Source organism: Taeniopygia guttata, chromosome 2, assembly GCF_048771995.1.
Source record: "Taeniopygia guttata chromosome 2, bTaeGut7.mat, whole genome shotgun sequence".
In the NCBI taxonomy this organism is placed as follows: domain Eukaryota; kingdom Metazoa; phylum Chordata; class Aves; order Passeriformes; family Estrildidae; genus Taeniopygia; species Taeniopygia guttata.
Window position 1 is genome coordinate 123546748 of NC_133026.1, and position 24638 is coordinate 123571385.

Below are 24638 nucleotides of genomic sequence, written 5' to 3' on the forward strand. Positions count from 1 at the left end.
CCCCCCATACTGTGAGCCTTCTTTTCACAGAGATCCCTTCGTTTGACCACGGAGAAAGCAGTGGCCTGGCAGTACTCCTGCCAGTGGGCAATACTCCTGCCAGCACCTCAGCCACAGCCAGGAAATGCAGCTGGGGTGCTCTGTGCTGTGTCAGAGCAGGGAGCAGTCTGGGGGTCCCCACCTCCACCCTGCCATCCAGTAAGGCCCTGGGAAGAGGGGTCACCCTGTGGCACAGCCATGATTATTGCAACACACAAAGCGGCTTTGTATAAATAGCTTTTGTTCCACTAAAATTCATCTGCATGAGCTTGCTTCCTTCCTAACAGTTGTTAATGGATTTCATTACAGTTTTTTCTCCTTTCTCTTGTACATTCCTTGCTCCATGAGGAAGGCATGGGAGCAGCTGCAGCCAGCTGTGAGCTTCCCCACTGGGACCCTGACTGCTGCCTCTGAGGCACCAGTGACAGTCCCGTGATGATGGAGAGCATCTTAACTGCAGACAAGATTGCTTGCTGCTGCCGTGGGAATCTGGGCAGCAAAGCACTGCTCGCATTCCAGGCAGGGACAAGATGAGTGTGCCTTACACACTGCAAGAAGGAGAAGCAGTTCATTTGAATTCAGTGGGGCAGAAGAAACAAATTCATCATGCAGAATGTTTAGGGAAGCTTCACCCCCTCTGAAGTGTTTAAGGAATAATGTTCAACAAATGGTAATTGTATCCTCCCCACCTTTGCTTTTAATAACTGAGGAAGGGAAAAACAAAACATTCATTCTCTTTCTCCATAATTTTTAAAATCCAGTTTTTAGGGTGGCTATTAGCATCTTCTCTGCATTAGATACTAGAATTCACCATGAGTCAAAGCCTGAATATAATATCTTTGCTTGGACAAATCTCTTGGGAACATCAGCCTGGAAAGCATGCCCTGGGAAACAAATCAGCACTGCCTGACATGGGAAGCATCTCAGCCAATAATCCCAACTAATGTGGATCTCTCCACTGTTTTACTTTACACAAAGAAAGTACACTCAAATAAGGGTATTTCACATGTGCATGTCTGGTATTTCACATGTGCAGCCACTTCAAAATTAAAACTCAGACATTAAGAATGTGAAATCCCAGATAAATACAGATATTCTCCAAGTGATCCTATTAGAACAGAGATATAATTGGGCTCGCAGATACACTTTCAAAAATTACTAGTCTTGTACACACACAGAAATCTCCTTGCCTCTCTCCTTCAAGCAGCTTTTACTGCTTGGTTAGTTCTTTTTTCTTTTAAGTTCAGTCTTCCAATTAATTCCAAATCCTGATAAAATAAAACTTATTTTGCTGATCATAAGCTCGTAAAACACAAGAAGAACTTAATGCAAAAATGTGAATAAGTTAAGCAGTCATTTACATATTTTGTTCATTTAAACAGGGGGCATTTTTTGCAGTAATTTAATGTTGTCAAGCAAGCATGGGAGGCATCAATTGCTTTGGCTTTTATGTTGCTCCTTACTGGTATAATAATTGCCAATAGATCCTTTACAAAAAAATAAAAACACAACAGAAAAAAAAAACCCTCACTACGCTATTTGGGGGTTTTCTAAAATATTTAACAGAGGGGAGAGCATAAAAGGATAGGGGCCTGAAGTCATGCCTCCAGGCAAAGTACATACTTACCACCCACTATAAACTGTGTGCAAGACCACTGTTCATGGATACAAAGACAAGACCAGTCAAGGTCTGCTGTTACCTGTGACCTACCTGAATTCTGCTCCGTGCTCCTGCTGTTCAGCCACCCCTCTGCTGCAGCTGCATCCCTGTCCTCCCCCTGCCTACTGCTCCAGCCCCTCTCCTCTAACAGCACACAGTACATCTCACAGCACTACATATTGCCTTCTTGATTCATCACTGAATCAACACAACATAAATCCCCCAGGCATACCAAAGCACTGCTACATTAATGCTTCATCTATGCTGCAAGAGCATCTTCTAAAATGCCTGCAAAATTGTTTTAGAAGACCATGGTTTGTTCTTGCAGCACTCTAGCCAGGAAGTGGTTAAAACAAAGGTGTAAAATCACAGCAAATAATCTTTAAGACTGTATTCCCATCAGGCTTGCCACTTTCAATCCTCTTTTTTCCTACACAAATCTTTGTGCAGTTGCTCTATTGAAATCATTAGGAAGGCTAATGATGGAAAAGGCCAGAACCTGATACTGTGTGCAAGAGCAACACCTCTTTACACACTGTGAGCCTATGGTGCTCCATCAGTCCTTTGTTTCTCCAGACATACCTGCTTAGGAAGAAACTTGACAGGAATTGTTTTAAATACATTCTGTCCTACCAAGCATGCAGACAAAAAAGTTTAAACCCTGCTCTTGACATAGTATTTTTCAATACAGATGGGAGGTCACAGGAACCCTTTGTCTTTCACATTTACGTTTTCAGCTTTATAATTTCCATTTGCTCAAGACCTCTTGTCACATCTCATTCTTATTTTAGCACTAGCCCTAAAAGAGTTACAGAGATGATCATTCTGACTCAGCATCATCCTCCTATCCTCAATTTGCCTTACCATAAAAAAGACAAAGAAATAGCCCTATAATTGTATACATAATTGTATTTTCTCACTAATAGAGTCTGAAGGGTGGATAAATGTGTGAAAACAAGACAGAACTGCACATGTGAGAGGGGAAGGATTCCTATCACTGCTAAGAGCCCATCTTCTGTGTTTTCCTGACTTGGCAGTAAACTAGAGATACTCCCAAATGGTGACAATGGGCAGGGAAATTTGCTTTGCAAACAATTCCCTTTAAAAAAGCCTTGCAAGGAACTATTTGATAGCATTAAAGTTTTTGTCTCTTAAACATGCAATTCTCTACTGAAAGCAGATAATGTCAACTAAAGTACTGAAAAATGAAGTGGCTTAGGATTATACACAGTCAGTTGGGCTTTTTCTAAAGAAACACTACACAGACCCATTACAGCCTGTGAAGCTGAGCTTCTAGAAGCCAAAAGAAGCAGCGTGGAGTAACTGAAGGCTCATGTCAAAGGACAGCAGCAGGCAGGACCCCACACAATGGGTCTGCATTGCAACTGCACTAATACCCTCGCTGCATAAAAGGGCAGGAGCAATAAACAGGAAATAAAGGGAAGATTAATTCCCAGTGGGTTTTACAGCTAAGAGGCATTTATTTGGGGCAGTAATGCCAGCCAGAAAGTTTTGATCCTGATGGCTAGCTTGGTCACCACTCCAAACCAGACCCTGACTCCGTGACATCACAAGCAGGACACCCGTGAGCACTACAGATGAGGAGGCTTCGGAGAGCTAACATGGAAAACACATAACACAGCATGCCTCATTCAAATAACCTAATTCATGGCTTTAGCTTTTGAAAGGAACAAAAATAAAAGCAAATAAATGACACTAGCAGTACTTGCTATCACTCTCAAGAAGTAGAATGTATTATATAATCTGAGAAACTATAAATACAAGAGTTTAGGAGTATAGAAAAATTATGTAAAATCAGAGCAAAAATGTGTCTTGCAACAAATCTATGAAGACAGTAACAAATAGAACTGGCAAAAAAAAACTGGTACATTCAAAAAACCAAAACTATATAAATCATGAAGTCAAAATTAAAACCACTTAGACTTAGCTATAGGTATGAAAAGAAAAACACCTATGAGCAAGAAAATAAAGCAAAATAGACTTAACAAGAAATGAGCTAAAATAAAGCCATATTAAATTTTGTGCAAGTTGTGAAAGATTCTTCTCCTTTTTTCTTTTTCGTTAAATAGTAGAGCTCACCATCTGTTTGTGAACAGCACACAACAAGAGTCCTGAAGCACTGAAAAAATCTGTCCCAGAAACCTCCGTGCTCACTCTGGTACCCCATAGCACAGCCACACCAAGTTCAGCTCTCCGTACACCACTAGAAGTGTTTCCAAGCAAACCAAGCAGCTCTGCATGGAGAGGCGCAGGGTCCCTGAAGAGCTCACGTGTCTCCACCAGCATCATGCTCCTCACTAATCCCAGCACTCAAGGAACAAATCCTTTTGGCACTAAGCTCACCCAGGGCCTTAACAAAACCACCCACTCCGTCCTATAGCAATGGATGTCCCCTTGGCTGTGACCCCATGGCGTGGTGTCTCATGGACAGGCCTGCCACGGGGGGCTGACTGCCTAGGAGGGTTTGCTGGAGGGAAAATGCCACAACAGAGAGAGAAACCGAGACAAAAATCCTTTTTTAATTCTACCCTGTGCAAGGATCTGAATCTTCAGCTTTTGTGGCAAATCATCACCTTTCAATTTCTTATCCTTTCCACCCCAAGCCCTGCTACTGTGAGCACTTGCAGGCTGAGGAGACTGCCACCACATCAATATTCATCAAGGAGATCCTGAAGAAAATTCATTTATTTTTCAGAATTATTACAGTTAATTGGAAACATCTGCTACAACTATCTGTATGCCAGAAGCATCCCAATCTACCAGGCAGTCTCTGCAGGAATACCCACTCTGTCCTTTCTGGATAGCTTTTGCCAACGGCATCTTTGTTGTCAAAGAAAAGACCCAATAATACTAATTGGCCAAATGCAGAGTTTAAATTGTCTCTGCTCACTTTCACACAAAGTAGTAACACATGTTGTGCTGTCACAGCTGTGAAAGATATTTTCATCTCCATGTTGGCTTTTAACTGCTTTCTTGCAGTGAACCAGGTCAAAGAATTTTGGGAGCAGCGCTCCCCTCTGAGACCCAGTATCATCCTTAACCTAATAGAGTGCTGCAGTGAGAATATCCAAGCACAAGCAATCAATATTTTACATCTGTATTGAGATTAATGTCAATATATTACATGAATGTAAGTACACTATTTAATGTAATTCAAATGTTGAATATTTATTGAAGTATTTATGTGAATAAAGGATAACTATCTGAATGTCCAGTGGAAAAACATTCCTGTGGGGACAGAATGCAGCACAACTATGAAGTATTTGTGAATTCCAATAAATATTCACTGAGACCTAGTGAAAATCTGGGCTGGAACTTACAAACATAGAATTTCTAAACAGAGTGTCAATCATAATGAAAAATGCATGTGCAGACTGGACTTCCTAAGTATTATTAGGCTTCTGTCTAAATCCACTGCAATTTTGCTCTTAATAGGCTGAAATGTGAGGCATGATCATTTTAGGTAAAAAGATTCTGCCAAAATTGTGAATTATTAATGTAAATCACAATGTCAAATTAATTTTTTTAAGGAAAAAGATGAACAAGACATTCATATTAAGGAGTGAAGCATGGTTGTATCTCTGATGAAGTGGCATCAATGTTTACACTATAGACCTTGCCCAAACAGCTGGAGACTTCTTACTGTCTGTATGAGGCAGCATGATGAAAATATTTGTTAAAAAGGTAAGGAAAATCTCCAAAGACATCTTTGAACTCAGAACCTCCAAAGACATCTTTGAAGTAGGTGCTCTTCTCTGAGATGCCAGACAAGGAAAGCTTACTCAGGGAGAGAGAGAGAAAAAAAAAAAAAAAAAAGCCCTGATATTTTGAGCCATATATTTTTTAAGATTAAATTACTATGGGTAAAATATTCACACAGATGGTCACTATGAATTCTCATCCCAAACTAGATTAGAAATAGATTTTCTTTTTACACGAAGAGCAGAAATCAATCTTCTGTAACGTAATCTTCTTAAGTCCTTGCGGACCCCAAGGGTAAGAAGAACTACAAATTTCTTGTTTTAACAGTGTGGGAATGTCCAATGGGTTGTTGACACCAGTGGGAAGTTTCAAATCATGGTGAAAGAATTTGCACACATCAACAGACAGAAAAAAATGAATTGTAAAAAGCAAGAAGACAATGTAATGTCTGGATACGTATTTTCATTTGGCAGAATTGTGATGCTGATGGAAATAATACAAAAATAGTAAGTCCTCCAACTGAAAGAGCATGCATTCCCTTATTGCCTAGAACAGAATAGTTCCCACACTATATTATAACTGCAGCAATAATTAGGATGTGAACTTCTGGTCCAGTTTTCTTCCTTTTATGTAGTAAGGTTATAAGGACCTTCATCACTTTATCTCATCAATTTGAACAAACTGGTTTGTATTTTTTTCTGCCTTCCTCAAGAATAGACAGTGATAAGGCAGGGAGTGATATTCAGTGATTATCAAGAGATATTAAGTGAATAAACCCATGAATCTCAGTGTTCAGGTTAAAGTTCAACTCCAGTTAAGAAGTATTCTTGAACCTTCATGATACTGCTATATAAAAATAATACAACTGCTCTGCAATTTTAAGGCATAATCAAGTAGAAAATTACAGAGTGAAACGTATGGTCCCTGAGCACATTATGCCATGAAAAATAAAATCCTTTCACTCATTTGGACTGTGAACCAGTATCTTCTCAGAGAAGCAAGCGGCGAGTAGTGGGCAGTGCCACAGCTTGCTCTGTCCCCTTGGGGAAAGCCCTGATCAGACTTTTCTGGACTCATTGCAGAAATGCAGCAGCTGTACTCACAGGGAAGTGGGAGATGTGCCATTTCTGTTGGTATTAAACAGAACTAGATGATGGAAAGAAAATCACACATTCTCACAGTCTGTAGCATCAAGTCACTCTTGATTCTCATGTTTGTTGGCTTGCCATGCTGCACGTCTGACACAAAAGACAATCTTATTCTCAAAGCACAGTAAATCAGCAAGTAAAATTCTTGGAATAACAACACTGAAATCTGTCCAATACTTTCCTAAAAATGCATATTAAATCTTCTTCAGCCACGGAAACTTGATTAATGTGTTTAATATATTTGGAAGAAATAATCACTCATGTCAAGGGTAAACAATGCAAGCATGGAAAATGGGTGAGAATAATACTAAAAGAGAAAAAAAAAAAAAAGAAGCAGATGCTACAGGATACAATCCTGCTACTGATAACCATTGTCATGGCTAATCCAAAAACCAGTATGCCCTAAATGGAGTAAATTATCATCTCCACTGTGTGATACTTAAGGCAAAATGAGAATTAGCATATGACTAAATGAAGCTAATGGCTGGATTTTCTATGAAATCTTAAATTCTGCTTTTTCAAGATTAGTGATAACAGAAGTAGTGACACATGCTTTCTCCTCAAATCCAGAGCCCAACAAACCTCAAAGGAACACGTGCAAGGAGGGATGATGAGCAGCCACAAAAGTGGGGAAGAAGCAGCACCTGCTCTGACCCAACACAAGCATCACAAGCTCAGCCACAGGCTGATCCTGGGGCCCAGCAAACCACCCACCACGTCCTCCTCTGACACTTAAGCTCCTTCCTCAATGCACAAAGCACTCCCCATGGCAGTATCCAAGCAGCAGAGAAACCATGCTTTGGCCAGAGCACAGTGATGACACCTAAGGGTACCTGTATACACCTGCCTTTGGCATCAAGTGCTGCTGGAAGGTGGCACAGCACAGCTCACACCTGCTACAGCGTGCCTGGCACAGAAAGTCAATTCGACCAAACAATCAATTTAACAGCTCCAGCCCACCTTTGGGAACTGCAAAAATGTGGGACGTGGCACTTACCTCACCATCGGGACATGGCTCTCTCTTATCTTCCAAGAGCAAAACTTATGTGCTGTAAAAAGGGATTTTTTTCTATCTCTCTGCAGGCAGGCCAATATTTAGGTTGTGCTTATGAGCAGTGATGGCTGATCATCCAAAGAGGAGCAGAAACTCAGCACATTCCCACAGCAGCAAAGGCCTGGGATAAGCAGATGTGACTGACAACCATCCCTCCAGGAGCTGCAGAGTTTGCTCTCTCTTAAGTCTCTCCTTTTCCTGCTGTGCTGCAGCTGCGTGCACGAGAACACATCATCCTTCCTGCTGCTCGCAGTGCACAGACACAGACACCACGGGGGAATGCTTCAAACACATGGAAGCAGCTAGCAATTTAATTAAAACATCCACACACAGAGAGGCACACGCACATCCCATTCCTCAGGAGAAACACCTCAAATAAATACAGGAGCACAGGACTGCAAGGAAACTCACGAGCCCCTTCTATCAATTCCATGATGCTCCATCCTAAAGCTGCTCTTTATTTTTACCTTTGCTACACCTGGAAAAGTCTGTTAATGAACCTCAGAGATAATCAGAGACTGGTTTTTATTGCCTGGCCTCACGTTACCCAGAGTAAAAAGCATGGCTTTGCACTTTGCACCATTACATTTCATGCCATATCTATCACACCAACTCAGAAGAAAACATAATCCTTGTATGAGGCTGTGATCCTCTTCTGAAATGCCAGTGACTCTTGCCTTTGAGTCACCTATAAATTCATAAGAATTCTGTCACCTGTCAAGTTCATAAACATACTCCTGCTTATTTATGACAAGGATAGGAAAATATTAAACATGTTTCACCTCCTTTGAGGAATTTAATTAGCAGATTCCCTTTGGCCCAACATTCCCCCCATTTTAAGATGAATATTGACCTTTCCTCTTTATTCAATTCTCTACATAGTTAACATTTCTTCTATGAATCTTCTTTTTCTCTTGCCAATTTGATAGACCTTCATGTGGGTACCACAATCAAATTCTTAATCAAGACTGAGATGAATCCCATCTATTGCTTTTATTTAGCAACAGAACTGAACAAGATGAAACAGCTAACCTTGGCACAAATATATTTGTTAATTTTCTTTTATTTTATCCCATTTTCCATTAGCTTCCCTGACTTTATTATGTTGTTCAACATTCGTTCTAAAATATTATATATTTTAGAGGTTGGCTTAACAGGCTGTTATTTTCCCAAATCCATTTCCCCTGGAACCATCTCAAAATCTGAAGTTTTTATTTTATATTTCTCATTCTCATGCCCCAGTGTTCAATATACTCATTTTAAAAAGTCTGCAATCTCATGTAACAAAAATGGCTTTCCAGGGAGGAGCAAAAATGCTTTTTAGAAGTAAAATCTGATGACCTCCCAGTGCAAGCCTCTGGAAAAGAAGTGATGGATGTTGTTTCTCTGCCTTATCCTTGAAACTCCATTGCTGTTTTAATGTTGCACTACACTGGTTTTCTTCAATAGTTAATATGGGAAACCTGATTCCTTTTAAAGAGGCCTCCCAAATCAAACCTAAAATCAAATACCTCCCCATAACTTAATTTAATAGGTTAAAAAGGTCAAGAGTCTCCTCACCACCAAAGTACTTGGCCAGTTCTCAATAGGAAATTTAATTTCTGTCATCTGGAGCAAATGTGTATAATGCAAATGGCATTCAGAAACTCTATTGCACTTTCAAAGTAAAGCCACTTTTTGCAGCTGCTGCTTTAAATATCATCAGAATCTGGAAATTAAACAAAGCCCTGTCTCACATATTCCTGCATTAACATGAACTCCAACAAGTGAGTTTAAGTGGGTTTGGTTACCAGCTGTGGAACTCTGCTGTACATTCCACTGTACACTAGTCTACAACCTAATTAACAGCCCTGCAAATATTCCAGATAGCTGCTAATATTATGCACAAAGACTTAATTAGAAGTGTGTGTGAACACAGATACGTTTGAAAAAAAAGAGAACAAATGTTCAGCTCCAACTGATATCGTTATTAACTCGTTCTCAGTGGCAGCATCATACACCAGGTTAGAGTAAGGTTAATGCATACCCCACACTGTGACCTTTCAGACTGAATTTAATTGCATCCCTACCAACGATATAGCAAAATGATAAGGTGCATCCTGATTGATTTTCTTCCTTGCAGACCACAAGAGCTCATTTCAACCAAATCTTGCCATTAAATTTAAAGCACAACTGAAAAGGAATTTTAAATTATATACACCCTAATCTAATATTTGAAACTGTTATATCAAAGACTCTCTCCATTATAAGCTGCAAAATCCCTATTTGCCTCTTCTGTAAACCCGCTACACTATGTACAGCATTATCCTTCAATTGTTAGTGTGCTTAAAATGTGTGTCTAACACTGTCAGAGCCATGCTGTCAAGCATTAAAGAGCACTTTTAGGCATTCTGCCCCTGTAATCCTTGGGGACTTCAGTAACTACAAGTCATGGAAAATCAAAGTAAAGAGAAAAGACAGGTCATCATGAACCTGAGTGCAATGTAATCTTGTGATAGACATTTCTACTCTCCATGCACAACACATTTAGGTTCTACAAGAATTTTGCTATCCCTACTTTAGTAAAGCTGGGACAAGTATCTTTGTTAACATTCCAGTCCACAGTGAACTGGAAAATTTTGTCAGAATATTTTATACACTGTGATTGCTGTATAAAATATTATACACCTCATTATAGCAGGGTTTATTCAAGACTTAGTGTCTTTTGTTTGATAGCAACTTAGATTCTTTCATTATTCTTTCAAATAAATGTTGGTGATATTTTCAGGTATTCAATACTATATTCTGCATTAAAAATGCCCATGGGAAGCTTTGAGCTATGTGTCTGTTTTAAGCAGTTTCCACTTGCAGTGGATGAAAGTAACAGCCAAACACGCTGGGATTTCAGGGTTTTTTTAAGGAGGTGATGGCAGGCATATTCTGTTGTTACTGTATAGAGTTTTAGCTACTGCACTCATCAGCACGGTCAGAACAGCTCATCTGCATGGAAGTTTTGAAGAGCACTGTGCACAGCTGAGCCATCACTTAGATCACTTGCATTTAGAGGAACAGAAACTTGGATGAGCACCAAATTATGGCAGACCTAACATCTCATTTGCCAGCAAATCATCTGTATCAGAAATTACTTTAAATGACAAGGCTAAAATTGAATTTGTCCCATGTTTAACATGCCCATTAAAAGGAAATCCTTCAATGCCATTCACTGAGGCTCAGATGCAGCAAGTCAAAAGACCATGTGGTCATGGCCACAGCCAACCCTCAGCAAGATCCCCGACTTTGATAAGCTGCAAATGCTCTGGAGTCAAGGAGGAACTTCCCATTCAAAAACTCTCACCTTTACAGGTGTTCTAGTTTCATGAATCTCTGATGCACAGAGTGCTACGACAGTCTTGCCTACAAGAGAACTTGTCACTTTACCATGACTCAATTTTAATTTCACAGCAAGGCCTTACCCAAAGCCACGCTGGAGCCTTCTGAAGCCTTCAACCACCCCTAGTTTCCCTTGGATGACCCTCAAGAGATCACACTGGCAGCAGAAGGTTGGGAGGGACCTGAGACTGGGTGAGTTTTGCAGAGCTTTGAGCAAAGTCAGTGCTCTAACAAACCAATCTCCTGAGAGCCCACTATGAACCTAAACACCAAATTTCTCATTCAATGCATCAGAATGCAAGTGCACTGTGAACAACTCCACCAAGGCAAAGACAGAATTAGCCTCATCAGACATGCAGCACATATGTCTCCTTCAACATGTACTGCAAAATAGATACTGAATGGAAAACAGATGATTTTAAACCTCCTATTCTGTCTACCGGTAAAAAAAAAAATCCTCAAAATCCTGTGTATCTTCATGCAAATTACTATATTGCAGAGATAAATATCAAAGTTATGAAAGATGCTAGATAAGTAGAAAGACTTAAAAGAACAAGGAAGAAATAAAAACACCTACAAAACCTCCAAAGACAAAAAAAAACACAACAGCTTATTTGTGTTCCCAGGCAAGTCCAAAGCCAAATATTAGCATTTTCTTCTGGAGGCAACTTTCTGTGTATTGAGAGCCAGCTAAAATAAACAGGTGGCTTTTCTTCTCAGAGTATTTGGGGAGCCTCCAAATTTTTTTCTCCTTTAAGAAAATATATGAAAAACAATGCAGGAACAACTTCACAAAGGAATAGTAAAGAAATTCAAATATCTAGTTATAATTATAAATGAAATTCTGGCCATGCAAAATCCATATGAAATGCTGTCAGGTGGAACGATTGCCAGCCACTCTTCCAAGCAACAACCACAGAAATCTACCTTAGTCACCTCCTTGTTGATCTCCTTTCCCCACGCTTCATTTATGCATTTTGTGTGGCTTTCTAGTTTTATTCCCATATTTCTCTGTTAGTCTTACCTTAGTCCATTCCCTGCTAGATCCCCAGGTTTTTCTTTGGTATGCCAAAATCTTAGCTGAGGGCTTTACTGGTATCTAACATTAGAGGTTCAGTCAGCTTTAAGCTGCAGTAATTGTTTCTACTCTGTAAAGCCTGAAGGGATAGTACTTTTCCTTCCTTGCTAAATAGTAAACGTTCTTCTTCCAGTGCGCAAACAAATTATTTTCTGTTGTTTGTAAAGACACTCAAACAATACCCTTGTTTACCTTTACAAATGTCTTTGTGCTATCCCTAGTCTAGGCCAGGGAACTGGGCCGAAGGTGGTGCAGCTGACATGCAGCAGGCAGGAATAAACGCCTGAACACCCAGAGAAATCTCTGCCCAGCAAAGTACAGAAACAGTCACTCTGATGTCTGAGTTTGGGCTGAGATAGCAGCAGCAAACTGGATCTCAAGACAGTAAGTATCTTTAGTAAGCAAATTAATTTTACTCATCAACTCAGCAGAAACATGGTTTTCTGCCTCCAGGGAAGGGTGCAACGTGTACTCATTAATGACTGTTTATTCAGATCAACACTACTGCTGTATAAATCCCCCACCACCACCACCTTACATGAGGTGTTTCATGATCAAAGTATTGAAATCAACACTGCCAAAGCAACATTATTTGAGCAGTCACGTAAAGCGCAGGCACGTTTGAAAGATCAGAACTTAATGAGGTTTTCTGGTTGGTTTTTTGGCACGAATACAACAAACACTTAAAAAAACCCGTAACTCTGCCCATGCAGAGGTCTACTCATGCAATTAGCATCTACAAGCACAAATAACTATTTGCAATAATCAAACAAGCCATTCAATACTGTTGGTTTATTTCATAGACTGATTACTTCTGAAACAGCTGCTTTCTTAAACTACATGGCCGATATGTAACCTGTGAACCCATTTACCAGTTTTCATTTAAATGAATCCTACAAATCTGAACCAACTTCATTAAAACCAACAAACGTTGCACAAATCTTTGCACATGGAGCTCAGCGCATCCAAATGAAAACCTGTAGACTGCTGACAAAAAGACTGAGAGCAAACTAGTACCTCTATCTTGGTCATCACAACCTCAACTGTGTGATGTGCATCAGCACACACCTTAGAAAAGGTGTGTTAACTCCTAGGGTCCTTCTGAAAATGTGAACACATCCACTGCTCACACTGCTTCATTTAAAAGCTGGTTCTAAATTTATCAAATATAGTTCAAAACTGAAGGTGACTGAAATGTTTTGCATTACTATGTCACTTCCTAAGAAAGCTGATGCTAGAAATATTTCCCAGATGTGGGTTAAGATTTCCAGATGAATAGAGAGAGCAGGCGAAAGCGGGAGATGCAGGCTCCCAACCAAAAGCCACTGACAGTCTGCATGAAACAGCATTTGCCCAGGGTGTGTCAGAGAAGAGACCTGAGGCTGGGTTCCTGTTGCTACAAGAAAGTGCCTGGCCAAAATACACCTTGCTGCTCTGTCAAGAGTTTCTCTCCATATTGTTTTGTTAATGTTTCCAAAAAGTCCAGTTTTGCTTTTGTATGGAAAAACCCCAACCCTGCAAATTTCAGCTCTCTCACTTTGCACCAAAACAAACTGTGGGGTTTGACTGGTCACAGCACAGACAACCAGACTTCCAGTGCATCCCCTGAACTATCAATGCACAACAGAAACTTAATATGATTTTTTAATAACATTTAATAAAAAAAGTACCTAAGTATCTCCTCCAAAACTCTGATTGGCATCTTTCATACTTAGATTATTTTCATTTTTTCTGTGCATTTTCATTGAGAAACATTTTTATGATTTTAGGGTTTTTTATGGCATCAATAAGCTACATGAGGAATGAGACAGACAAAACCAAAATTTAACAAAAAAGGTCTCTAAAATATGCTGTAATGTTGTTGTCAACAGACAGTAACTAAAGAAACATCATGGAAATAATTCAAGCAATAAATTGAAGCTATGTGAATATTTATTTTTATTTTCAAGACAACTCCTGAAATTATGAGATCAATTTGGCCCTGTTTTTCTCTCATCACTTTTCAGACTTGTCAGAAGGATGTGTAAAAACACTGCAGTTGGTATTCTCTCTTGCTAGCCTGGATTAGTAGATTTATGTTAATTGCAGACATCGACATAAAAATACCTCTTAGTATTCTTCTTCCACAGGACTTTTACTCAGGGTGAAATTCTGACCACACAAATAAAGTAAAAAGAAATCACTTTATTTTTTTTTAAAGGGAAAACTTACCTTGTAGCAGATTTTGAGCAAATGTCACGAAAAGGTCTGATTGCTTCCAAAGGCTTTTATCTTGCTATCATGCAGCAGCTCCTGACTGAAACAAGTGACCTCAGGGAGATTCTGAGGGAATGAGGCTCACTCATCTTAGAAACAGTCTCCTCACATCAGACATGTTTTTCATACTCTATTTCCTTCCAGGCTGGACTGCATGAAGTATCAAATCTCTGCAGCTCCAGCTAATGGGATGGGAGTTACCAGCTCCTCAAAGGTTCACGCTTCTCAGCTGTGGACAGGACAGCAGGACACCTGCTCCCCCTGAGACCTCTGAGTCTGGTGGGGTGCTGCTCAACTTCACCTCAGCCCTCTGAGGAACCTCCAACAGTGAAATAACAGAAAGCCAACTAGCCAGCATCAGTCACTCACAGCTTTCAGTCAGGGAGAAAACCCCCAGCAGACAAAGCCTCGGCCAGTGTATGGGGATTTTGTGGCATTTGACTTTTCTTTCAATAGCATGAACCAAGACCCAGTAAGCATCAAGTGAAGAATGAGTTGCTTGTCCTGGCTAAACACTGAGATTAGATAGTGGGGTAGAAACTAACAAGAAAAATCATTGAAAATCCAGCATCTGTTGACATTTTCCAGAATGCACTGACCTTTCCAGTACCATTACTTTGGCTTTGCAGCACAATTACAGTTTCAGCTCTACGTATCGGTAAGATCCTCATTATCTGAATTCTATCAAAATCTTTACCCTTCTTCATAAAGCAGAGAAAAATGTCTGTCTGAAACAATATTCAGTTCAGTGACACCAAAAAGACCCCAGCTCACCTGCTGGGGTTGATTGTTCACACCACTGCACTGTAGCCTAGCCAGGTAAGTAGGGGGAAGAGGCTGACAACTAACATGAAGATGATTCCTCATGACAGTGACAACAGTAGGTAGCTAAAGAGCACAAAATGCAATATTCAAGGACAGAGCCTAGAAAATGACCCGCACAGTCACCAGCTCACCTGCAAATCAGAAATCATTTCATGGTATGTGAGAAGAGTCCAAGTCAATTTGCCACTCTGACAGCAGAACCCCATACTATCCCTTGTTTAAGTCAACTTAAGAGGTTATAATAGCTAGTTTTGTTTCTAGCAAACCTACAAACCTGCTTTCCCTTCACTTCTCCTCCACTCATTTCATATGCAAAGGTAATGCATTTTATTACAGAAATAAGGAAGATCTGCATTAAGTCATGTCTGCTTCAGAACTCAGTTGACTCCCCACCAGCTGGAATCTATTATTTGATTAAAAATGTTGTTGTGCCAGCTGCCATGCAGCACGTTTCACAACTCTGATTCCAGGTGGAATTAAATCCATACTGAAAATGAAGTTTAGCATGAATCAGCCTCTTCTCAATACTAATGCATACCTGGAAAAAAAAAATAAAAAAAGGCATTAAAAAACCCCACAAACCTAGCCTTCCGAGACCTGGCCACCTAATCTCTAAAGCAGAAGGTGTTCAGTGGGGAAGAACTTCCAATTTCACCATAACAATAAGTTAGTAATTTCATAAAGCAATGTCCTAATTATTTCCTCAGGTTTGTTTTTAAAGTGATCTTTTGCAACATAAAAACAAACCTAACTTGTCTTCCAACAGAACCAATCCTGAAATTACAGCCAGTTGCTGAGTTAAAAAAAATTAAAAGCTTTTGTATCTCCCTGATAACAGTGAAGAATTCACTAGTGAAGGGTAATTATTAGAGAATGTGCCTAGAGTAAAAAAAAAAAAAAATTATAGTTAAGTCTGTTACTGCTAATTCAGTTAGAATGCTAGAATGAGAGACTGTATTGGGCAAAAAGCCCATTTAATTTGAGAGGGATTTCTGCCTGTTGTGGACTGCAAGAATACATGCCAGCAGTATATACTGTGAATAAGCACTGAAAATGTTGGTTAGCTTCTTGCAGTGCGAGAACATTAAAAGCTTTAAGGCAATTTTATTTGCAAAGCCATACTCACAAGCCTCTCAATAGAAATATAGAGATGGCACATTGATAGGTCTGCTTCTTACTATTCTCCTTTTCTTTTACCTCAAAGCAAGTTGCAGACTACAGCTTCAGTAGCTCTGAAAAAAGTTCATTGTTTGCTCTGAAGAAAGTTTACATTCAATTGATGTTTGCAGCTTTCTCTGTTCAATGAATGGTCATGCAGTTAAAAAGTTAAAAGGTTTTGATCGTTTCAGACAAGATAGTCTCTTAATCTGCCAAAACAAGAACATGCAGAGGTAAGGGTGAAAGCTGAAGCCCATACCCATTCCTGGTGGTGTCAAGGCAGAGATAGAGTGCTCAATATTTTATTTAGAAGAACTAGGTGAATATCATGTGGATATTTCACTGATTAACAACAGTCAATCTAAGTTCCCAAGTGGCACTTATGCCATGTATAAAATAGCTCAAAGAGAATACAGTAGGCTTTAGTCACAGCACTGAACATAACTGAGGGGTCAAATCACTGCTGACCCAAGCTGCTGTGACTTGATGTTTGCTTAAACTGAACAGAGGCTCTGAGCAGGGCAGAGAGCACCCAGTGTGAGCACTACAGAAAGTGCCATTGTGATGGGCAGCCCTGCTGACAGTGTCTGCAGGGAAGTGAGTCCCTGCAGCTGGAGCCCCACAGGTACTGAACTCCTCTTCAACCCTGAACATGGATGCCTAATTCCAACTCTCCAGAGAAACAAAAATAAATGAATTTGCTGTATCTTAGAGATCTTCCTTTCAAATATGTTTTAATTCAGTTTGAGAAAGCTTGACTTCTTACTTCTCATTCTGTGGATTGAAATTATTTCCATTTCCAGACCAATTATATGACTTCCTCAAAAAGTGAGAAATGCATTATTTAATCTATTTTTAAAGACTGAGCTTTGTGTATTTTAACTTTTTATTCTACATCCCCTTTCCCACCAGTACAAAGTATCATAGTATAGCCCTTTTCATACCTGCTCAAGCACCAATTAGAAACGCAGTATGGGTGCACATATTGATAAACACCCCATAAATACAGAAGACATGAAAATAACTTTTATGGACTCCTCCCATTCACTAGCTTTCCTGGCAGCATCAGCCAGCAACCTCAATTCACCATCATCAAATGAGTCAGCTCATTGTCTTAGGTTGGAAGATTTAGCTGGGGGTGTGTATTCTATTTTCCATCTGTTAGAGGGCGGGTAATTTCTTAACTGGGCCACCTGTGAAAACCAGGTGGGGCAGTTTTCTTTATCACTTCCACAACCAATCCTCCCTCAGGGAGATATCTTCTGTTAATGGGCTATTGAGTGTCACTGCATGATTGATAAAATTACATCAGCCCATTGTGAGATGCTCCACCCAGGGGAAGGAGCCAAGCATTCCTACCTGGATAGAACCTGACGCCACAGAGAGCTTTTTCCCACTGGATTCCCAGAGGAAGACCAGGCCCACCTATACCACCACTGAACATTCAGAGGAAAACTACACCCTTCTACAAGATCACTGCTTCAACAGAACCACACCTGTCACTGCAGGAGGACTTCAGCCATTTAATCTGCTGCCAAAACCCTGACCAACAGGGTGCCAGGTCATATTCTGACTCTGTCAGTCGTTTGTTTTCTTTTTTTGTACTATTGCATTTATATTTTTAATTTTCCTAGTAAAGAACTGTTATTCCTATTCCCATATCTTTGCCTGAGAACCCCTTAATTTAAAAATTAAGGGGCCTTCCTTTCAAGGAAGGCTCCTGTCTTCCTTAGCAGACACCCTTGTTTTCAAATCAAGACACTCGCCATGGACTCGTTGCTCTTGTCTGTCATGCAAAATGGAGATACTCTCCATGCCAAAGACACAAGCTTCCAACAGCACCTGCTCTACTGTGAGACAGTAACAGCTCTTCCAGAGATATCACAAAGAAGATTTACACCACAGGAAAGGAACTTTAGTTTCTCCTGGGTATACTTGTATCATGATGCTCATATATACATAAAAAAGCCATATATTGAAATTCAGTATGATTTCAAGAAGGGAGCCCTGTATAATAGGAGCACAAGAGAGACATTAAAAAAAATTGATTCAATGGCAATTACAATATTTCTATCCCAAATGGTAACTAAAATTTTATCCTACCCTACACTGGCATGTACTATGTGTAGACCTTACATTTCAATAAAAGGAAGCAAATGCTTTTAACAGCACACTACAGAATACACAGGAAGGCTATTATAACCACAATAAATATTTGCTGACTAAATATAATATTTCAATTAACATAGCCCTTATTGAAAACAAGAAAAGATACCAAAATTTAACTAAATTTTAAGAAACCTACTGAGTAGTAACAGCTGTAAGGTTTTTTTACATTAAAAAAATGTATTTATATATTTCTACTTATATTTCAATACCACTGGTGTAAAATCCTCTGAAAATGTTGCAGGTGAGGAGCAACCTTTTGTCATTCCAAAGCAGAACCACCCAAATCTGTACAGGCTGATGCTCTCCCAAGAGGTGGGGCAACACACAGAGCCCATGACTCAGCCAAACGCGTGCCTGAATGTGGCAAAACCCATGCTGCCCTGAAACCACAGCTCCTGATGCCTGCAGTCCTGCCTCAGCCTGCCCTCACAGCCCAGGCACACACCATGTCCTCATGTGAAACCTGGTGGTCTACACAGGGGTGCAGGGGAAGGCTCCTATATTACTAATTTTCTGAGTATTGCCAGCCCATAGGATTGTGCTCCCTTTCTTCCATAATCTGTAAGGCAAAAAGTCATCACCACAGGAGACCTGGGAAAGTGTGAGGATTAAACTTGTAACATAGGTTCTGGCAAAGAGCTCCTAGGGATGCCTGGGAAAACACTGACTAAATGTCCAATTCATACTCAAACCTCCATTTCCCAAACTCCTGATGTGCAGTAGTGCTGAACATACATCTGCAAATGGAAGCTCCAGGAGATCTGAAATACTAAAGAATGCCACAAGCCCTTCTTTTCCTAGGAAAGAGATTTGTATTTCAGCTCAGGTATTTCATAATCATTAGAAATCTTTAAGAACATTCCTTATTAAGGACATATGCCATCATTTTTCACCTTTACCATATGATAATATTTGTTTTCCTCAAATGGTGCCATAAAAAATTTGTGACAGTCATGAAGCACTGAGCCACCACTGTGGGAGGGGGCTTGGGAGACAGTCTCCCTGAGTTGCCGTGGGAGGCAACTGATCTGTAACTTCCCGCCTCCCTTAATGTCAATCTTCTGTTGTACCTTCTCCTTGTTCCTGTCTATCATTATGTAATCTGTCCCCCAGTTCTGGAAAGTTCTTTGTTCTCTGTACCCCCATTGGTTCCTTCCTTGTAGCCACTCCTTCCCCTCATCCCCATTGGTTGTCACCCCATCACTCATCCTCTACTCCGCCCTTGAACCCTTCCCTCATTGGTTGTTGTATACCCTGACCCTCCTTTCCTGTTGCAGTTATATTCCTTACCCTGCCCTCAGCTCAGGGCTCTCAGAGCAAGCTCCCTTCCCAAGAGGTTGTTTCCCTTTGCTCCCTACTTCCCCTTTTCCTACAATAAACCCTCGAGGAAATAAAGCTGCCCGAGCGTCATCCCGCCGTTGGTGGAAGCCTTGAGATAGCTATCCGGCTCCTGAGGACCTGACCCTGTGGCATTCCCAGTGGTCACAGGACCCAGGCGCCTCACATCACAGTTATATTCTCTTCACTGTGTTATGGTAACATGGAATCATAGAATGATAGAATGGCCTGCGTTGGAAGGGACCTAAAGATTACCTAGTTCCAACCCCCTGCCATGGGCAGGGGCACCTTTCACTCCACCAGGCTGCTCAGAGTCCCATCCAACATGGCCTTGGACACTTGCAGGGATGGGGCATCCACAGCTTCTCTGGGCAACCTGTTTCAGTGACTCAGCCCCACAAAAAAAACTTTTTTCCTGCTATCTAATCTAAACCTACTCTTTTCCAGGTTGAAGCAATTCCCCCTTGTCCTGCCACTACATACACTTGTAAAAAAAATCCCTCTGCATCTTTTTTGCAGGCTCCCTTAAGGTACTGGAAGGCCACAATTAAGTCACGCTGAAGCCTTCTCTTTTGCAGGCTGAACAATCCCAGTTCTCTCAGCTTCTCCTGCTAGGAAAGATGCTTCATTTCCCTAATCAACTTGTTGGCCCTTGTGCTGGGGACCTCATCTAGCAGTCCCAGGCAGGGTAGAAGCACACCGAGGGTTATGCTCAGTGAGAAAGAAAAAAAAAAGATCCTTCTCACTTGGAAAGCCACATTTAAGCATTAAAAAAAGGTCCAGTAAGTGGATATGGATTGTTGACAAGGAAGTAGGAGGAAACAAAGAGACCACATCAGTCAACACAAGAGGCAGTGTCTGTAACACATCACTAACCTACTTTTCTTTTTTTTTTCAGGGATTATGACAGAGGAGACTCTAAGAAGGGATTTAAAAGGAGAAAATGAGGTTAAGTGTGTTGATGTCTGTCTACAGCTCATCCTTAACTTCAGTGTAGCAATGAATAAAACCTGCAGATGCTGTTTTGAATACACAGCAGGTCAGTGAAAAAGCTGGTATTGGAAATAAACTGGAGGGCTGTGTAGACGGATTGGCCAGAAAAATCAGACTGCTTCTTTCTAACATTATTATGGGAGAAATACATGAACATTACAGAAACCTTCACACGAAAACAAATTTCTTTTAACAGCAGGTTTGAACAAGGTAAAAGTTACATAAGCTATATGTGGACCATGCTTATGGCATTGCTTCATGGCCATAGGCATCCCTAGGGCTGGCTCCTAAACATGTCTCATTTACAGTTATCTCTGGAGGAAAAGGAATACCCTATTCAACAACTTTCATGGTTCCTTTCTTAAGATCAGGACATCATTAACTATGTTGGCTGTTATAAGAAGTTACTCTCTTCTAACGACTCCTAAAATATTTGTATGTAACAGCCGGAAACTTCTGCATTCCATAACTAATTTGGTCTTTTATAAACTGATTTACAAATGTACTTGCTGTTTAATTCTGTTAGAAAATATTTAAGGTAGTATTTTTTCTGCCACCTCCTTAGCTCAGCCACTTACCAAGTTAAAAGAGCAGTGGCTAAGGGGCCCATTTGAGCTCAGCAGCAAACCTTAAACACATTTGCTTCTCAGTCTCAACAGCAGTGCAGCCTTGTATCCAACTGACCCATGAGATGGACTGGTGCTTGCCATCCTCTTAGCACACCTCCGAAAACACCTGTTTGTTTGGAAAGGCTAGGTGTTGTACCAAACATATGTTGACATTAGGTAAATTATTGTCACATTAAATTACTGAAACAAGAAGGTAAAAAATAGAAAATGGCAGCAGACATCATCTTCCCATACAAGGTCTTTTTAACAGTGGTTTACAGATGAACCACCTTTCATCAAAGATCCCAGCAAAGCATCAGAAGAAAGCAATTTTAGGAATACAACAATATCACAAAGAATATCCTTTCTGCTGTGCTGCACTGTATTCATGCAAACCTTAACAACAAAAGGCCTGTTAAAAATGTGGACTGTCTTTGATTATTTTGCTTAGTGCTCTTCATTGTGTCCTATAAAAACTAGTAATCAGCACTGGAAAAAAAGCCAGGCGGTAACATACTAGCCAGCTATGTATCACTGTCACAAATCACTATGGATTGGAAAAGCACACCAGTTGGGGCCCCAGCATCTTGGTAACACCAACACTGTGATAACACCAATACTGGTCTTCTACTCTTTGTGAGGGATTCCACCAAGCAGAGCCTGGCTCAGGGAGACCAGCAGTGGTTTCCAGGCTCTGCTGGACACAGGGAGGACATTCCTACTGACTGCGAGAGAGATGCTACACTCACATGGACACACTCTGAGAGGAGCTCAGCATGTGTGTGTCAGCCTGAAACTGAACTCCACCCCACAACTGTGTTCTTACACTCAGACTACAGCATCCTGTAAGGTTTTTATAAGACACAGCTCATGATACAATAAAATAAACCATCAAAATATGTTACAGAATCATGTCCTAAAAGCAGCCAGTTCCCTGCACTGACTAGAGCTGGACCTTGGGCAAACAGCTCTGGTGCACACATCCTCTGCCTGAGTGGTGAAGCAGAAAATGTGTGTATTTGTGTTTTAGTGCTTTATCTGGGGTGGGTACTCCTCTGCTGTCAAAAGCCAAGAGTTATGTTCCTGACAACAGTAAGGACAGGACTAAATCAAGAAAAGAGTTCAGAGAGGCAGAGAAATTCAGATGAGCTTTTGATTAACAAACCTCATTAACTAACTGGCTATCAGCTATCCAAATAGATTAAAAGAATTATCATTACAGCTGTAGTTTAGCAGTTTGGAAAAGTGGCATTTAAAAGTCACTACACAACACTGTCACCTGTAATGCTATGCTGTAAATTTGTTATTTAAAACTTACTTGTAAAGACACAGCAAGTCTTGCAAATTGGCAGCATTCAAAAGTACTGTCAAGAGCAAATAAAAATGCATCAATTTTGAGGAAATTAGGTATTCTTATTACTTCATGCTCTCATCAGATAGCAAACATTAAAAATATGCCCATTGCAATGTGTGCAATAGCCAACAAAAATCCTGGGTTTGCTAAACTTTCTTCAGATTGCGTCAACTGAAATTAGGTTTTCAAATACACAGAAAACAGGCATAGTCAAATGCTGTAATGCTTTCCCAATGCCATAATATGTCCGAACACCACATGTGGAAGTTCATACATTTGATTTCCTAGAAGATAGTGCTTTTCCCTTCTTGTCAAAGGGAAAAATTTCCTGGGGAAAAAATAAAAATGTGTGCATGTTTCAGACAGTCTTGTTATGTATAGACTAAGATTATGCTGTCCCAGTTGAGTGATTTAAAATTGAATTTATTGTGATTCTTCATGATTGAAGAGGTCAGAGCCTTCCCCAGAGAAAACAACTATAACATGTTCTGCAGAGCAGCTTAAGGAGTACATGTGAACTTCTTAGCTTCACAAGGTTAAGGTGTGTCTTGGTTTCACTGTAAGTAACACAACCTTCTTAGTAACCATGAGAAAGACTATTTCCATGTCTATTGAGTAGAAATTAATTATTTTCTCACATTTCCCTTCCTTCCTCAAAATGTGCAAAGCAAATTTTGAAATTCCCAATTCAATATATATCAAAGAAGAAAAAGGTTCAAAGTCAAATCCTAGAAAGTGAAGAAATGCCAGAACAAATTTAGTTCAGCTCCCTTGTGCTTATACATCAAGATGAAATATTTAATTACATGATGACATGCTATTTTTGACTGCACTATCTGTGCTTTAAAGAACAAGAAACCAATTCCATAGTGGCCTGATTGGACCAGATGTTTAGATGTTCACTGCATTTCAAATATAATACTTCAGTAGTTATTTATCTTATTGACAGAGGTATAAGGTCAGATTAAAATTTTCCTAAGATTACCTGATAGTTTGATTTTTTTTTCAGTAGAAGAAACATTACTGGAAATATGTCTTCCACCAGCAAATACTGCTTGATAGTATGCTCTCATCTAGTTTTGAATGAACAAAACCAGAACAAATCTCATTTGGCCTGATTTTTTTTTTTTTCCAAACAAGTCTATCACAATGACTAACTCATCAAAATATTTCAAATTGCATTCTAAAAATACCAGCTATTTATTATTTTAATCTGCTGTACCGACACCAGTCTAACACTCAATCGGAGTAAATGGTGATGAATCATGCACATTTTAGGTCTTGGCTCTCTGAACAATGTTTGGGTTCTAAATCTTTATTGATAGAAATATCTTACTTCCAACAGAAATTTACATACAAATGTGCAAATCAGGGCTAGAGCAGCAGGCCTGTGTTATGGCTAAGAGGTGGCTGGGCTTGCCTATCTGCCTTCAGTGCCTACTTCCACCTTGGCTCAGATAACTGGAATAAAGATGAATGAAAATTTAGGCCTGCAGTTTTAATAGTAACTATTTGTTATTTAAATTTCCTGTTCCACACTAAATGATTGCAAGAATGTGTGCTCAGAATTAAAAGGCCTCTCTTTAGCATCAGCACATTGATTTCTAGGGGTCCTTGCAAAGCTTTTCACATTGTTTCTGGCCTACAGCTCTACACCCCTCTAACTGCCTGTCAGACATCATTTCTGCTTTATGAATAAATAATATGATGCCCAGGGGAAACGTTGGGCTAAGATAAAAAAATCAATATGTGTCTAGCACATATTAGGCAGTTGTTCAGCTGAAATCTGTCTCAAATATGTGGAGTAATTTTAATAACAAAACAAATTCTTTCTACACTGAGCTTAAAAGAAGGCTATTAAGAAAG

General features: G+C 40.0%; 1 protein-coding gene across 8 annotated transcripts in view; it reads right to left on the reverse strand.

Annotated features, from left to right (window-relative positions):
- Positions 1-24638, reverse strand: part of PAG1 (phosphoprotein membrane anchor with glycosphingolipid microdomains 1) — a 111488-nt gene that overhangs the window by 57801 nt on the left and 29049 nt on the right. Inside the window, exon 1 of one of the 8 annotated variants that reach the window (XM_072924784.1) lies at positions 7568-7719. The exons of the other annotated variants lie outside the window; for them this stretch is intronic. The gene's annotated coding sequence lies outside the window, so the exon portion shown is untranslated. Of the gene's footprint in view, positions 1-7567; positions 7720-24638 lie in introns of those variants that run through there. 8 annotated transcript variants of the gene reach the window in all.